The 17,977-nt window shown below is 38.5% G+C and overlaps 1 long non-coding RNA gene across 1 annotated transcript in view; it reads left to right on the top strand.

Moving 5' to 3' along the window:
• The first annotated feature begins 9,469 nt into the window (after positions 1-9,469).
• The window catches only part of LOC149236705 (uncharacterized), a 119,008-nt gene continuing 110,500 nt past the window's right edge, over positions 9,470-17,977 (top strand). The window contains exon 1 of the long non-coding RNA XR_016268429.1: positions 9,470-9,853. This is a non-coding gene — a long non-coding RNA (uncharacterized LOC149236705). The remainder of the gene's footprint in view (positions 9,854-17,977) is intronic.

Below are 17,977 nucleotides of genomic sequence, written 5' to 3'. Positions count from 1 at the left end.
CAAAGGTAAGTTCCCTTTAAAATGTTTTGAATTTGGAAGAATAGGTCATTATGATTTCAATTGTCCTTCTACAAAAATGAATGATAGCGATGACGAAGCAAGATTTAAGTCTAATCAAAAGAAGGAACGAGATACCAAGAACAAGAAATTCTTCTCAAAATAATAAAGTGATTACGAGAGAAATGGAAGTGTAACTGGTGATGAAGGAGGTGAATTATTGTTCTTTATTGAAATGGCAGAAACCAAAGCAAAAGTAGATTATGAAGGAGAGCTTAGAAGTGAATTGAAAGAAATAAAAACCCTTAAAAAGAGGGGGGGTCAACTAGAGCAAAAACTCCAAGACAAAGATCTAAATGAAGAGTCCATTATCGATTTGAAGGTTGAGCTAGAAGAAGGAAAAATGATAAATGAGTTTTTGTCAGAACAACTATATAAGTAGGAAGAAATTTGTGAAAGATTAGAAGAGGAATTTGTGCTTTTGAAAGAATAATTGGAACAAATCAAACAAAACTTAAAGCTTCTAAAAGGGTCTGAATATCTAGATCATATTGTCAGCATTCAAAGATCTCCTCTCATCAAAACAAGCCTTGGTTACTAGGAAGATTTTGAGAAATCCAAAGATAAAGCTCTATCAAGAACTCCAAATGAAGATCATCCCAAGAAGCATGGTCAGAAATTCATTGCATCCAACAATAACTCCTTTGAAGATCCTAAGAAAGTGATGGATTAGCCCAAGGATGTTCATTTCAACATTCCTAATGATCCTTAGAATGATGCCAGGAATCAACAAGGTACATCTAGTTCACAAAAAGGAAGGAACTAGAATGAAAGTATGGAACCTTCCATGACATAAAATGACTTCACAAAGGATCCATAAGTAGTAACAGAACAAGAGTTAGAAATCAACAAGAGGATGAGACTATTCCAAGGAAAAACTTCAGAAGATATGTCACATCAAGACCTCCCTATGCCATTAGGTATCAAAATAAGTTCTTTGGTTATCGTTTTTCATGTACAAATTTTGGACACAAATCACATGCTTGCAAAGCCTATGATGTTATCAGGTATGGAGGTTATGATCAAGTACCGAGGTTCAAACATATGAGTAATTTCCGCCAATGTTCAAGCCTAATGTAGAATGTCACATATGTCAGAATGAAGGACACATGGCACATGACTGTAGGATCAAATTGGGATGGAAAAAGGGAGAGATACCCTCTTTTAGTCCTAGAATGAACACCAAGGGATAGAAAATGAAATAGGAAGAATAAAGGTTAGATATTACCCCTCAAATCTAACGCATTGGTGAAGGCTTCTTCAAGAATATGAGTGTTTAATTGAAACTTGTAGAAGCGACATTATGTAAGCAATATGGTCATTTGTAGAAAATCAATTACTAATATAAGGGAAGAAACCTAATGAAGAGAGAAAGATATGAACATAAAATTATTGATAGGGAAGCATGGTCTCAGGGGGATATTTCATTTGCAAAGGGATCAGGTCCACTAGAAATTTCATGAACAATTGTATTGCACTGGCAGGAATTTATAGGTGAAGATATTATGCACAAAGAGAGCATTTCCATCATTAGAAATAGGTACATAATCGAAAGAGTAGTAGATTAGAGGAAGTTTTAGTAAGAATATGGGGGGAGATTCACATGAAATTAAAGCATGTTCTCAGGGGAAGAATTCTAATTACAACAGGATCAAGTCCATAAGAAAGTACAAGAACAGTCACGGACCATTGGTAGGTAGCCATGTCCCTTTGCCATTGATGTCAAAGGGGGGGAGAATGTTGACATTGAAAAGTAGACATTAAAACAGAAGGAGTCAGTAAAAAGGAAAAGGAGTAAAGAAGTAGGAAAAAGCAGGGAGGATTTTTGCAAAGTACCCAACAACATGTCAGGGGGAGTTTGGTCCACTGACATCAATGACCATCAATGCCCGTTGGTGTTGCCGTCAACGAAAAAGGGTGAGATTGTAGGACATAGTGTTGTCATTGATTACAACTAATGTCATTGATGTTAAAGGGTATGTCTAAGGAAGCAACAAGATTAGTCATAAATCAAAGGAAACAGTATGACAACTAGATCTCTTGCATGCCCTCATTAAGTGAAGTCAAATAGGTTTGAAGTTTAGTGAGTTTTTGTCAAATTTATGATGTCCTATTGAGTCTATGGACAATATGGTTAGGTAGACCATTGCAATACCTTTCTAATGGTATACCACACTTGGAAAATATCCTCCCACAAGAGAAGTTATGACTGTTTGAAGTTAGAGTTGTGATAAGGACCAAAAACACCAAATTTATGTAAAATTCACCAAATTCGTTAAAGATCACACATGTTGAGGGAAAATCCATTTTTTTGGAAAACAAATCAACGACTTTAGTCACACAAACATGTGCACCATTTAACACAGTAAACAACATGCACCTTTCCACTGATTTAACGTTGGTTAGAAGCATGAACAGTGGATAATGAGCAGAGATGCATGACATTTAACCTCCCCCATCAAACCGATGAGATGTTAACACATGAAAGGCATCCAGTGGTTGTATAGGTGGAAAATCCAAGTGGCAGTAAAAGGCCATGTGGAAATTTGTGATAGGACCACATGGTAGTGAAGGATGATGTGGCACATCGGCAATGCTGTGGAATCCTCCCATGAGGCATGCTAACATGCCACTTTTGATTAGCCAATAAGCATGAATTCAAGTGACACATGCCTCAATCATATGACACCACGTGGCGTGATGACGTCAACACATGGGTGTCCAATGACCCTTAAGACTAGGGTCAAGGGGCAAGGTCCTATTGTCAACTAGCGGCCAAACGACATAACAATTCACTTTGAGCAAAGAGTATAAATAAGTCTCAATATAATGGAAAGAGGTGTGTATGTGTGTGGATTTATGGCCATGTGACTATGTGTGGATTATTTAATAACATAGTTTATTAGTTCAAGTTAGCGAGGAGCTCGTCACAATGTTATATTGTAAGTCCATTGGCTAACTCCTTTTGTTCTTTTGTTGTTATTTCGCACAGGTTCGAGAGAGATCTCGTCACATTGTTATATTGTAAGTCCATTGGCTAACTCCTTTTGTTCTTTTGTTGTTATTTCGCACAGGTTCGAGAGAGATCTCGTCACATTGTTATATTGGTTGTAGTCCGAAGGGAGCTTGCCACAATGTTATATTGGTCACACCCTAGAGGGAGCTCGCCACAATGTTATATTGGTCACACCCTAGAGGGAGCTCGCCACAATGTTATATTGGTTGCAGTCCAAAGGGAACCCACCATAGTGTTATATTTTTGTTGCTTGTGGGAAGCTCGCCAAAGTGTTTTATATCATAAGCCATAACCCAAATGGGACTCGTTGTAGTGTTATATTGTTTACCCCGTGAGGTCAGTCATTGTGTTACATTGTAAGCCTATGGATTGGCGAAGTTAGTTCCAGTAAAACATCATTGGTTGGATCATGGTTTGCTTAAGGTTTGAGCCCATGAAGGATATTTATTATATAAGCAAGGCACCACAATAAAACACTTTGGTTCCTAATCTTATCACGACTCAACACTTTGGTTGGTTGGTTATGTGGCTAGGTTTGCACAACAGTGGTTCAAAGTTCAAGTCATATGGATTTGATTTGATCTTTGGTAAGGTTCAATCACGAATCGATTTGGTCATTTTTAGAACCCTTAAAATATCATTCTATTGAACTTGTAAAGGCCCCCTTTGTAGAGTGCTCCTAGATTGTGTTGTTTTCTTTAACCTTTATATGGTTTTTGAAGTCATTATGAAGCCAAATTGAATTCCAGAAGAAGCATCATGACCAAAATCTTGTTGTGATTAGTCTAGGGGGCATAAAGAGCCTTGATGATATATTTTTGATGTCCAAAACCTATAATCTTGCTTTTGGGATGCTTTAGATTTCATATGTAGGTTACAACTGGTGGTCTATGTATGACCAAATCATGATCAAAGAAAGGTATCATGGTACCAGATTGATGAAGAAATTATTGCGATGAGAAGAGAAGGTTATGCCAACATTATCATAGTGATTGCAGATTATGAGATCAATTTCAGGTTGTGACAATGATTGCAGATTGTGACAATGATTTTAGATTGTAACAATGATTCTAGGTTGTGACAATGATTGTAGGTTGTGTATGTGAGCAAGTTCAATGAGAGATTATTATAGATGATGCTTGCGGATCCAGTTTGAAATATAGTGAAAAGTGGTCCACACTAGATTGAAGAAGGAAGTGGGTGCCTCAATCAAGTTGTTGCCTATTGCAAGAAGGTACTTGCACATGTTCAAGGTTGGTGCCTCAATCAAGTTATAACCTATTTTAAGTGGGTTCTTGCACATATTTGAGGTTTGTGCCTCAATTAGGTTGTAGCTTATTGCAAGTAGTTGCTTGCATATCTTAGGGGTTGATGCCTCCAATGGGTCGGTGCTTGCAAAGCTATGTAAATGAATTAAAGAAGAAGACAAAAAGAATTTGTGTTTTTCTCACGCAAAGGTTTCCATGTAGAAGCTTGTGTTCTCTTGTGTTGGTGTGATGATGGCTTCTTGATGCATAGTTTCATTCATTGTTATGATGAAAATTGTTATGATATACTGCTACATGGTCAATAAGTGATGAAATGTTTTGAAATGATAAGTTTTCCACTACATTGATTCACCCCCCTCTCAGTGTGATCTTTGGTTTAACAATTTCCCTTTTACTGTTCTCGAGTAGTAAAAGCAAAACTCCTTGGTGGATCAAAGTTGTGGTTTGATGGTAATTTTGCCTTGGAATGCCCAAGAAACAATATGTCTACTTGCGCTAAGGATTTAGCTCCCATGGGTTTGAATGGATGGCTTGATTCCTCATAAGGATATTCTGCCTTTATTTTGGCTATAGAGTTGGTTGTTGGTGTCTGACAATTGGGTTGACTGGATCCTTTTCCTTGAGTTGATTTCCTTACAATGTTAATTTGTGGGGGGTTTTCAATAGAGCTACTAAATCGACATTTTGGTTCTCTATTCCTTTTAATGAGCTTTTAAAAATCATTCTAATTGAAAAATAATTAAGTATAAACATGAAATAAACATACCAATTAAACGTAGACAAAGTAAACCCTTAAAAATATACTACCAAAGACTAGAAACAATAAAAGAAGTTTGCATTGTTGATAATTCCTCAGTGGTTGTGCCAAAAATGACGAGCTTCTAGTTTCCTTTTAATTGTTCAAAAGATAACTTTGAAAGACTATTCATTTAACTATCAAACTAGGGATTCATATGATACTTACAAATTATCGTGCATTATCTGTGCTTGAACAATATTTTTTGTCTATTGTTCTAGTTATGAAGTTGCAATAAGAACACATACATAGGTAAAGGGTTTCAAGATGTCTTTGACAGAGTCACCATTGTTAAAGATAACTAAAGATAAATCTACTACAAGCAATGAAAACTACTTCAATTGGGACTAGAAGTAGAGAAGTTGTGACCCCCAACTGAACCAAAATAAATAACATCTAATCCTATCTATTTTCAACCAACTTTGAAGTAGAGAAGATACGACCCCAATTTACGAAGACATAAAATAACAACTAACCAATATAGCTTCAACTGGCCTACAAGAAACAAACAAAAATTAATTGAAATTAAGTTCAAATAAGTTGCACCAAAGAATTTTTTATTGGTGACTGTGTCATAAAATAACCTTTCCACACTTAATCCTTATTAAACAAAGAAAGAACTATGTATCTAATCAATCTTATATCTCATTCAACACAACTGTAACAAAGAAAATCATATGAACAACAAAACTTATATGTATTATTTAGTAGAGTATTAGTGTTGCAATAATAAAGGAAACATAGATTAAGTGCATAAGAGTGAAATTGGAATAGAGTATTAGATCTAATGCTGCAACAATAAAGAATCAATAACATAGCTAGAAACCAAATCTAAACTAATATGCCTGAGTAATCACCTAAGGAGGGGTCCCTATGTCCCCAGATGAAGTACCAAGGTGGAACTGTCAATCAAGAGTTGAACTCAAATCTTCATTTACGCAAGAAAAGTGCTATAAGAACTGAACCGGTTGTTGAAAATGCAACAAGAAAATCCTAATTTAATTTTGTCCTTGACTTAAATTAGGAATAAAATTATAATTCCACATCATAAGACAACTTGTACGAGTTAACTAAGTTAAATTGACTTAGTTGGCTCAATTAATTCGAGTTGAAGGTCTAACTAGAGTCATGTAGAGTGTCTCCTACATTATAGGAGCCTGGGTAAGTTTATTTTGAGTTGTAATTAATTAATTCAGTTTAACTGAGTTAAAGTCAGTTAAACTAGTTCACTGATGGAGGAACTAGTAGGAGGTCAGATAGTGGGGTGTTGCTTCATGTGTTCAATCAGTTAACTGATGATTCACTCATAAATAACTCATGCATGTCAGATATGAGAGTTACTGAGTTGATATTGGAGTTCAAGAATAATGTACTATCAATTGTATAATCATCCAAATTGTACAAGTGGTGCATGTAGTCAGAGGAAGGGCTATGAGGATTACGCAATTCATATTGAGGAATTTCCCTAATTACTAGGGAGCTAATTCCCAAGGAAACAACGCAAGGAAATAAGGACTTGGGAAAGCATAAATTTGGTTGAGTATTGGCCCACACTCTCGACGCAATAATTATTATTAATTAAATTCTATATATATATATGTTAAACATATATACATTTGAAAAAACATGGAACATGATTATTATGTATGGAGATTTAGCACACTTTACCATGGGGATTTTTAATCTCTAAATAGACTTTCTTACAATACTAGTGGCCTAATATTATAGCTTATGAAAACCAAATGCTCACAAAACCCTAACTCATTTCATATAACTCTTGTTCATAGGAGTTGTCCTTAGTGCGACTTTTTGGACTTTCCGGTGCCAGAATTCGATAGAAAAAAATGAGGTGAAATTTTGATTTGTGTTATTTAAACTGGTTTTTTAAGTGTATAGATGAATTCCCTCAAAAACCCCTAGGGCACTTCGATTATGCAGGGGTTACCCATCAAACTAGTAATTTTAATAAATTCCTCCCTGATTTTAGAGAAATTAAACCGGAAAACCCCACGAGAAAAGCTTCCAAAAAGTCGCACCAAAGACAACTCGCTTGTTCATATAACATTTCTTTAATTAATAAATTTAATTAAAAGGGCAAAAACTACATAACTACTTTAGAGATAAATCTCAATCTTTGATTTGTGTATACTACAAAGGATATTCTAAAATATTTTGCAGAGATTAAATCCCTACCATCCACCTAATAATTACGCTGTAGTCTAACAATTATGCTTTTTTGCCCTGAAAGTTATGGAAATTCCGACCATAGGTGAATCCAAGTAAAGGTTGTCAAACTTCATAATTTTAGGTGCTGTGGAGGTTTTTGATGGTGTTGAATCCACTTCCACCATAAAACACATGATTCAAACACTGCCTCTATAAGAACTTTTGATTTTTTTGCCCAGAATCTAGTCACTTTTGGCTCTTCGGGCAATTCCTCCACCTCCATAGACAACTGCAATAATTACTAATAATTAAACTAAATTCTAAAAATCCTATTCCAAAATATACATAATTAAAATTTTACCTTCTATTTAATAATTATTAATAACTAAATTAAAATATACAAATTTTTCAATATAGTAATAGCATATTAAAAAAATATAATATATATATTTTAAAATAAAAAATCTATAAAACATGATATTTTAATTATTACTATTATTAATATTAAATTAAATATTAATATTATTAATAATATTAATATTAAATAAAATAAAAACTTTATTATATTAAAATTATTTTAAATGATACTCAAACTCGAATACAATCAACTGCACTATAAACTCTAAACGAGCTATAACACTATAAACTCTAAACGAGCTATAATTATTTGTTGGAGCACAACCATGAAGGAAGAATTAATGAGAAAGCTTAATAAATTATATATTTACCTTTTGAACAAAAGTTATTATACTATTTTTAAATAAAAATATTATTTAATTAAAATTATTTTAAATGATACTCAAATTCAAATACAATGCACTATAAACTCTAAACGGTATATAATTATTTGTTGGAGCACAACTCATGAAGAAATGTGTACTCTAACAAGGCGGAGGAGTTCCATGTGAAGTTATGGAAATTCTATCCCTGGCAAAGATTTTTATAAATCCAAGTTATAGTTGTTAAATTTCAAATTTTAGGTGTCCTAGACGTTTTTGATGGTGCTGAATCCATTTTCACCATAAAACACGATTCAAACATTGCCTCTACAAGATTTTTGAATTCTTTTTGCCTGAATTCCGACCACTTTTAGCTGTCCGAACAATCCCTCCACCTCGTTAGACGACTCAAAAAAATAATTCATAAAAAAAACTTAATAAATTATATATTTATCTTTTGAAAACCACGAATAAATGGATTCTCTTACATTGTTTTGAATCAATTTAGCTATTTAGCTAAGAGAATCAATTATTTCCAATTTTTTTTTTTTTTTTTTTGGTAAACTAAGGCAGTAATCTATTAATAAAAGTAGGAGAAATTACATACAACAACAAGTCTCAACCCGCCCATAAGGGAAACCGGGTGACCATCGAAGGTTCTTAACAGCGATCCAAAAAAAGTAAATAACCAGTCTATCTAACCAAGCAAAAAACCCATCTATTCTTACTACTAACAAACTGATTTTCCTTTGTAACAACAACATCTAATATAACAGAGTCCAAAAAGAAGTTGATAAACACCTTGCAACGTTTCCATATCCTACTGGTTCACTGTCTTTGGCTGGGGCTCGCTCTCTGCCTTGACCTCCATCTCACTTGCTTTAAACAACTGTAGAATTTTGTCCATCTTCCGGTCTTGCATCAGAAGAGTAATTTGGATGTTCTTCAGCTCCCTTTTGAAGGTGGGGATCCGTTGAGTCAATTCCACCATTTCCAGGGCCACTTGTTCCATAGCCTTGGCCATTAGTCTCTTCATACCCCAATATACATGTAGTGACTGCTTATATAACGACATCCTACCTCTTGTGTGACCCGGGTCCGGGATAAAGCACTCCCAATCATCCATTTCAAGCTCAGAGATTTCCTGCATGACCTCTTCCTCCAATTGGTCTATGATTCTTCCAATTTTTATTTATTTATAATAAAATTTAATTTTTTATTATAAAATTATTAAAATAGTGATAGACAATGAAGTGATTGGGCTTTTATATTAACATGAAGATTTGAATTCAAATCCTTGACTTGAAGAGTAGATATGATGTAAATATATTCTGTATATGAGATTAAGAAATTCATACAACTTTGAAAAATCTGAAATGAAAAATTTCAAATCTATTAAGCAAAAGGAACGAAATACAAATTTATATAATGTAAGTTTGATTTATGAATGTTTCAGACGTGGACTAACCGTGTCTCAGCTGCCCAAGAAAAGAGTTGGCAAACAATATGAAAGGCACACAACATATATATCTCGGTTGACTGGCGAGTCAATCCACTGCAGGGCGGCTTCTTGTCGCGTTTACGCCCTGTGAAATCACGATACCCCGGCCTTAGATTCTCTGTCCCCAAATTTAACCTTTGAATTTACACCTACAAGAAGTTGTTTGCATCCTCGGGTAAGAGCAGCGGCTTTTCTAGCCTCTCTGTTGTCTGAATTTCCCACACAAACTTCAGAAAATGGAAGTTCCTGCGTAACTTCAAACGAAACGAGAAGGGTTTCGTGCGCCTGCTGCGTCCCCAGCCATCGGCGGATTGTTTCCGAAGCATCGCTGTAAGTAATTGTCCTGAATGTTTCTGAGGATTTTATTGCAGAAATTTCGGAAAAAAAAAGTCACACATAGTAGGAAAAAAAAAGTCACACATAGTAGCATTAGATTGCTATGCAAGTTTCCTAGGTAGTGCAATTAATACTCAAGCAGATATGCTGCAAGTAAGGGATTGCAACAGAAGGCATTGATTTGCCTCATTCGACAGACATAATGATGAAAATACTGAAGTTTTCTGTTACACCAAAACCTGCTAGGCTTAGTAAACTTCCAAAGCCTTACTATTATCTTGAGTGGTTAGTTCTGTGTTCCCATGTTGACGGTTAGTCCATATAATTGATTTAGAATGAGGTGAGTGTGACAGTTACTCCAACACCCCCTCAAATGCAACTCAGGTAATTGAACCCAGGCCAAGGCTTTGATACAATGTTGAAGTTTGCCATTAACCTGCAAGCTTTAGTAAACTTTGAAACCCTCGCCATTATCTTGAGAGGTTAGTCCCATATTCTCAGGGTGGCGGTTACTCCACATAATTAATACCCAATAAAGTGAGTGTGACAATTACTCAAACAGACAATAATATTTTCTGGTTGCCATAGAAGCAGAAAAACAGTTTAAAAAAAACACTCTTTGCTCCAGAACAAATTACTTCAACCAGCAGAAGAGGAGAAAAAATCAGCGGAACACGAGCTAATTTCAGGCAGGAATGTAAAAAATCAGAGAGGGCATCCAGGGGCATTTAGTTGGGTGAAAAACACGTATTGCAAGTTCGTTTGTTCAACCCCATTTTTGCATTAAAGATCTCATCTAGTGCTCAACCAGAGCTACTGGGAATAGGACTTATATAAATTTGCAATTGTGCCTTAGGCAAAGTACCAAACACACAGTATGTTGAACAAGAGCGATTGATGTTAATGGTTTATTAAGATTGCAGCTACATGATGAATCCATGACATATCTAAATAGTATATAATTAGGTTATGAATCATGGAGAATAAATAATAATCAGGGTTATTAGTGTAGCGTACCCAACACCTTGTTCAGGTGGAAGGCATAATTTCCCTGTTCTTTTGCTCCCAAATGCCAACCTAGTATGAGTTTGAGTTCCAACATCTCTGATTTTCTAAGGCTGATTTTTGAACAGAATAGGGTTAACGTGGCATTCGACCATAGCTTGTGGAGATATGGTTTCAAACTATTTAAGGATCTAGTTTGATGTTTCTAGGGAACATGCATTGGCGGCCAACGATAATACATTCTTTTGAACTGTTAGTTTGTGTTCATTCCTAGGTCCTTTCTAAAGAAAACCATGCTATAGATGTTGCTTCCTTGTCCGGTAGCAGGAAATGGATGGACTGCACCGGCTCTACTTCTTTTGAAAAGAACCAACAAAGTTATGGGTTAGCTGCTCTTCCAGGGATCTTGCGTCCTTGCAGTTACACTACTGATTCTCTTCTAATTTAGGGTCTCAAAACTGGCCTTGGGAGTCATCCAATACTGGATGGATGAGAATAGATATGCTGTCTCATTTGACAAGATCCGCAGTTCAAGCTACCAGGCTATCTCTTGGAGTGATAGAATGAGTGTGGTCTTCCAAACCTTTTGATTCGAAATTTGCCTCCTTTTGAGGAGTCTTCTGACGTGATTTCCTACCAATTGCTGCAACTGATTTCGGAAAGATGACTCTTTTTCCAGTGTCTCAGATAATTAACTCTCTGTCCATAATGCAGTGCCTAGTACTTCATGAGAAAATGTTCCTTGTAAAGCTGCCAATAATTCGGTAGGTAATTTGATAGCTTTCACCCCAATTCCCTGACAGTTAGCTTGAAGGCCTTCTTAGCTTCAGCTTCAATTCATTGAGAGTTAATTGGAAGACCCTCTTCATCCATTTTTTGGAAATGGGCTTCTTTATGCCGATTGTAGATTCCGTGCATCCAAATAGGTGGATATGGGCTTTTTATGCCGATATCAGATTCTGTGCATCCAATAGGCATCGAGTGAAGTACATTGTTGACTTTGCTGCATGCCCTAACCATTCAGATTTGAAATGAAATTTGAAATTTCTAAAAGTCTTAGAAGAGCATAAGAGTATGGGTTTGGAAATACTAAATTTTATTAATTAACAACTTAGTACAATGACATGCCATAGGTAATTCTTGAACCCACTCTCAAGCTGGCTTCACTAATTTTGAGGAGGGGATATAGACTTGTAAGCAACGCAAGCAACAAGATAGTTATAATGGCACACTTAATCATGAACTCATTATCCCTTAGTTAAGACAATACACATTGACAATGAATTATTGGATGCTATTGAGGATTTTTTAGCCTCAATTTTGATGACCTAATGGTGAAGAATATGTGTTGCTTCTTAAGTGGTCACAGGTTCAAATTCAGAGGGGTAAAGTATATACACATCTGTAGACTTTAGTGGTTAAATTGCTACATTGAAAGGGGTCCCTTATCCCTCAAATAAAAAAGTTTCATATACCAATTTGATGTGTGGTTTGATCTGACCTTAAAAATTACATTATTATTAACGACCGTAACTCTTCACACATAGTATTGAGCCTACAACAATTCTCCCTCATACACAGTTTTGGAGTATATCAATTGAACACTGGACAACAAGTTTCAAGTTTCAACGTCCTTTTATCATACCTCTGCCTTCTTAGAAGTAGATATCAATCGATATGTCACACTGTCAACTTCATTACACATTCTAGTATGTTTTGTGCTTTAGAGAAATTTTACTTCAATTTTTTTATTAGCCTAGTATCAATATTCAGATTAGCAATCACATCAACATGATAGTAAAATGCAGATAGAACATAAACATAAACAATAGAAGACAAGCCAAGACAAGAGGACACAAGATGTGGCACCAGCCAGAGACAAACCCCAATGTGGGGAAACCCTTGATCAAATCTTCTTTTAGTCTTCAATAGTTCAGCAGAGAGAGATAGTACAATTTACAAATTTGATAATTTATAACAGCAGCAAAAGAGCCCTAACCAGAAAAGTCAATGTTGGTCAACAGGGCAGATTTGACCCTCAGCAAATCGGTCAACTTCAGTCAACTTCGGCTTCCAATAAGCAAGATAAAACAACCCTCAAAACAGTGAAATTCAGCCCAGTCAAAGTCTGGTCAAATAGCCCAACTGCGGTCAGCCCTAGCTGCAGTCAACGCTGGTCAACAATCAACGTTTAGCTTCGATTTATGTGCCCAGAAATGTGGCCTGCTCAAACACAGATAACCCTCACAAAAACGCAGTCAAAGGAGGTCAACGCATGCTTGTCAATGCTTGGTCAAATTGTCCAGAAATTTCGCTCTCCTGAAATTTCGGCCTTGTGAAATGTCAGACGTGTGGAGAGAGAGAGAGGCCTAAAAATCCGTACCCAATCAATGAGGAGAGAGAGAGAGAAGTGTGAAGATGAGTGTGTCCAAATGAGGCTAAGTCACCTTCTATTTATATGCAACGTTGAGGATGAATAGATGTGACTGCTGGGCTTCTGAGCCTACATAAGTCTGCTGGCCAACCTTGGCATTTTGACCATAATCAAAATAAATTCATAACTTCATTTGTACATGTCAGAATCGGATGATTTTTAGATCAATCCTACACCTTTCGGAGAGAGGAATCCAAGAAAAATATCAGCGGTCATAAATAAGATGACCCATGTGGAGTTTGGCCCTAGTTGCCAATTTTAATACTCCCTCTCAACTAGGGAGAACTCCATCTGCTAATCTATTTGCCAATCTGTACTATCTCTGCCATCAATGCACTGCTATGCTCTGCTGAACTATGAAGAAGAAGTGATCGAGAATGTATCATACCATTCTCGACTGACCCGAAGTCAGTCCCAATCAAAGGAGAGTGTGCCATACCACTCTTACTGACCTGAAGTTAGTTCCAATCAAAAGAGAGTGTCTCATACCACTCTTACTGACCCGAAGTCAGTTCCAATTGATCCCGGATCAATAACAGTCATCCTAGCATAGGGAGTATGGGATGTTGATTTGGGGTAGCATCGGATGTGCTCTAGCCATGAAAATTGGTGGAGAGGCTAAAGCACATGAGATCTCCAAGACCCAGAAATGGTTTGGGCAGATTATACCCGGTTTGGGAGATATTAAAATAATTAATATTTTTAATGGAGTTCCTACGTCTAAACTTAGGGAAAATAAAATATTAATGGGTATTAATATAAAACTGGGTTAGAAGGTTCCAAAAGACATGGATCAAGCCAAATCTAATCTTAGCTGTTGATTAGAGATGTAATCTCGGCCGTTGAAGGACCAACAGGAAAAGTATAAGAGGAGGCTTGAGGGTCAGTTGGAGAACGCACTAGAGTGATCAGTCATTCGATTTACTAGAGCGGGGTTGCTAAGCAAAGTCAAATCAGTGATCAGCAACGAGGGGCAGTGAGTACTGGACAGAGAGGTAGAGATAGTGCCGAGAGACCAGCGCAGAGGTAGAGAGCGAGAAGCAGCAGCCAGAGTAGGCCACACAGAGCCCAACAGAGACAGCGTAGAGGCCAGAGGGCCTGCGTCATCCACATAGAAGGCAACAAGAGTGACACAAAGGGTCCCAGAGGCTGCGCAATGTCTCAAAGGACTGACATGGAGGGTTTTGAGGTTGACGCAAAGCAGTAGGAGGCTGACACAGTGCTTCAAAGTTGCTGGAGAGGGTTACGTGGGATAGGTTTTCTGAATACACTTTTTTGAATAGAGAGGTATTACTGCCAATTGTTTTTTCTGTCGGGTGAGCCAGTTTGGCACCCAGTTGTACTCAAGGAAATACTGCATAATAATATAACGCTCAGAATTGCTGCACTGGTTTTCCCAATTTGGGTTTTTCTGGGGACGAGCTGTCCAAAAATAACGGTGTCACTTGTGTGTTTGCTATTTCTTTCAGTTGTTGATCTGTAGATGGTTGAGATTGTATTGTGTTTATTTCGATGTTTAAATGTTTAAATAACTTGTTCGTAATTAACAAGTAGGAGAAATAAACCAGAAGAATACAGATACAATTTATAACGAATAGACTTAGAAATTTCAACATGGTATCAGAGCGTGGTTGCAGATCACATGAGAGCTGAAGGCATCAACTGAAGTAGAGCATTTGCAATAGAAACAACTGTCTCGAGTGACAGAAGCTGTTCTTTGCAGAAAGCGACAGAAGAAGGGTTGACGCAGAGGGATTGCGTCATCAATCCTAGCTAGAGAGAGGCCAATGCAGAGGCTGAGGAGGGTAAAAAAAGGCTCATGTAGAGACCAGGGGGTTGACACAATTGGCTGAGGGAGCATTTTAGCCAGTGCCGGGATTGCGCAGAGCCTAGAGGCTCAGTCCTTCAGTTGCTGGGGCATAGGACGCTGTGGGTAGTTTGCAGGGAGTGAAGCTGGTGGGTTACTGTGGGCAGAACAGTACCTAACGGGGCAAAACCAAGGTAGAGGGAGTCGCTACCAAGGCATATTTCTAGCCAAGGAATCCAGATCAGTGTTGCAGGTGCACAAAAGATTGGAGAGGTGCGACTTGACGATTGGCAGGAGGATTTCCAGAAGGGAAATCGAGACTCAGAGGGAGTCTAGCAGAGAACTTCCAGGCGGGAAGTAGAGAGACTCAGCAGGAGTTGAAGAGAGAACTTCCAGAGGGAAGTAGAGAGACTCGGAGGAGTCGACAAGAAGAGCAGAGAGATGGCCATGAATGGGCTGAGGGATCAGGACAGGCTGGACAGGGTGTCCAACTTTGTGGTCTGGAAGGCCAAGATCCTGTCCATTCTAGATAGACATCGCATCAAGGCCTTCACCTTTAGAATAGTGGCGATCTCAGTTGATCCGGCTGAAAATGAGAAGTACGAGGAGGCAATGGCCAAGGCGAAATGTATCATCCTTGATGGGGTCAAGGATCATGTGGTCCAACATATTGTTGAGAAGGAGACGACAAAGGAAATGTGGGATGCCTTGAAGACATTATACTAGCATACTTCCTTGCAGAGGAAGATGTTACTTGAGAATTAGCTACGGTCATACCAAATGCAGAAGGGGGAGCAGATAGATCACTTCCTCGGTCGGTTGAAAGAGATTCGGGACCAACTGACTTCCATAGGGGCCAGGCCGGATCAGGAGATGTTGGTGAGGACCTCTCTAAATGCAGTTTCCGAGAAGTGGGAGACATTTGTCTAGAGCATACTGGGCAGGGCGAATATTCCAGATTGGGAAGAATTGTGGGCGGCTCTTCGCCAAGAAGAGATCGGATGGCAATCCAAGACGGGAAGTAGCAGCAAAGGAGTCCGGATCAAGAAGGAAGAGGGTGCAGCTCTGGCATTTGCGGGAAATGAGAAGAGGAAGAAAAAAAACCTCTCCAAGGTCAAGTGGTTCAACTATGGGGAACCGGGTCATTATGCGAATCAGTGTCTGAGGAAGAAGAACAAGGGAGAGGCGTTTGACTCTAAGGTAGCATCAGCGAAGGCGGAAAAGGAGGTAGAGGAGGATGACGATTGTACCATGAGTGCTCACGTACCTCTAGAGAAGAGGTGGGGTGACATCGAGCTGTAGTTAGGAGGACTATAGGCGATGAGGGGCAGGATCCTTGAGGTACCCAAACTCTTGGATCAGATCCTTGCTACGGGAGCCCCGAAGAGAGGGTAGCAGGACTGGTAGATGTCGGTAGAAACAGATGCAGATGAAGCGGCAAAGAGTGCTACAGTGCAATAGTCCTGGGCAATGCAGAGCTAGTAGGCTGCAACAGTGCGAGAAGCACAGAGAGTGTTGCAACAGTGCAGGATGGCATAGAGAGGTTTGCAGCGGTGCGAGAGGTAGGGAGTTGTTGCAGCAGCGCAGAGGCAGTAGAGGGAGCACTTGTTAGTGGCAGAGAGAGCTTCAACATCGAGAATGTTTCTAGCCTGACAAGGATGTCAGTAGTTGGGTGGATCAGATAATAACTTCTCAGTAACTGAGTTGCAGTGCACTAGCAGTTAGCGGTAGCACGATGCAGCATGATGAGAGGGGGTTGCAATGCATATGTAGTATTGGGAGAAAGGACCAGTAGCAACACGGATGCAGAGGGAGCTGCCGTACAGATGCAACAATGGTAGTGGAAGGGCCATGGGTAGCAATATAGGATGCAGTAGTGCAGAGGATTTGGGCGGGGAGGCCTATCATCAGCACAGGTACCGGTGTCGTATAATCAGAGTGATGCTCAGTGTGGAGTATTACTAGAACATAGTCCTCGCTAAGAGGGAGTGTTGATTTGGGGTAGCATTAGATGTGCTCTAGCGATGAAAATTGGTGGAGAGGCTAAAGCACATGAGATCTCCAAGACCCAGAAATGGTTTGGGCAGATTCTACCCGGTTTCGGAGATATTAAAATAATTAATATTTTAATGGGTATTAATATAAAACTGGGTTAGAAGGTTCTAAAAGACATGGATCAAGCCAAATCTAATTAAGCCGTTGATTAGAGATGTAATCTCGGCCATTGAAGGACCAACAAGAAAAGTATAAGAGGAGGCTTGAGGGTCAGTTGGAGAACACACCAGAGTGATCAGTGATTCGATTTTCTAGAGCGGGGTTGCTAAGCATAGTCAAATTAGTGATCAACAACGAGGGGTAGTGAATACTGGACATAGAGGCAGAGATAGTGCTGAGAGACCAGCACAGAGTCAGAGAGCGAGAAGTAGCAGCCAGAACAAGACACGCAGAGCCCAGAAGAGACAACGCAGAGGCCAGAGGGCTTGCATCATCCACGCAGAAGGTAGCAGGAGTGACGTAGAGGGTCCCAGAGGCTATGCAGTGCTTCAGAGGGCTGACACAGAGGGTTTTGAGGTTGACGTAGAGCAACAAGAGGCTGACACAGTGCTTCAGAGTTGCTGGAGAGGGTTTCGTGGGACAGGTTTTCTGAATACCTGTTTCCGAATAGAGAGGTATTACTGCCGGTTGTTTTTCTTTGTCGAGTGAGCTAGTTTGGCACCCAATTGTACTCAAGGAAATACTGCATAATAATATAACCCTCAGAATTGCTGCATCGGTTTTCCCAAGTTGGGTTTTTCTGAGGACGAGTTGTCCAAAAATAACGGTGTCACTTATGTGTTTTCTATTTCTTTCAGTTGTTGATTTGTAGATGGTT

This window comes from Pinus tabuliformis, chromosome 8 (assembly GCF_031772625.1).
Source record: "Pinus tabuliformis cultivar Carrire ecotype Pingquan chromosome 8, CPIR1, whole genome shotgun sequence".
Taxonomy (NCBI): Eukaryota; Viridiplantae; Streptophyta; class Pinopsida; order Pinales; family Pinaceae; genus Pinus; species Pinus tabuliformis.
Note: the sequence above shows the minus strand (reverse complement) of the source record. Positions and strands in the feature narration are given on the sequence as shown.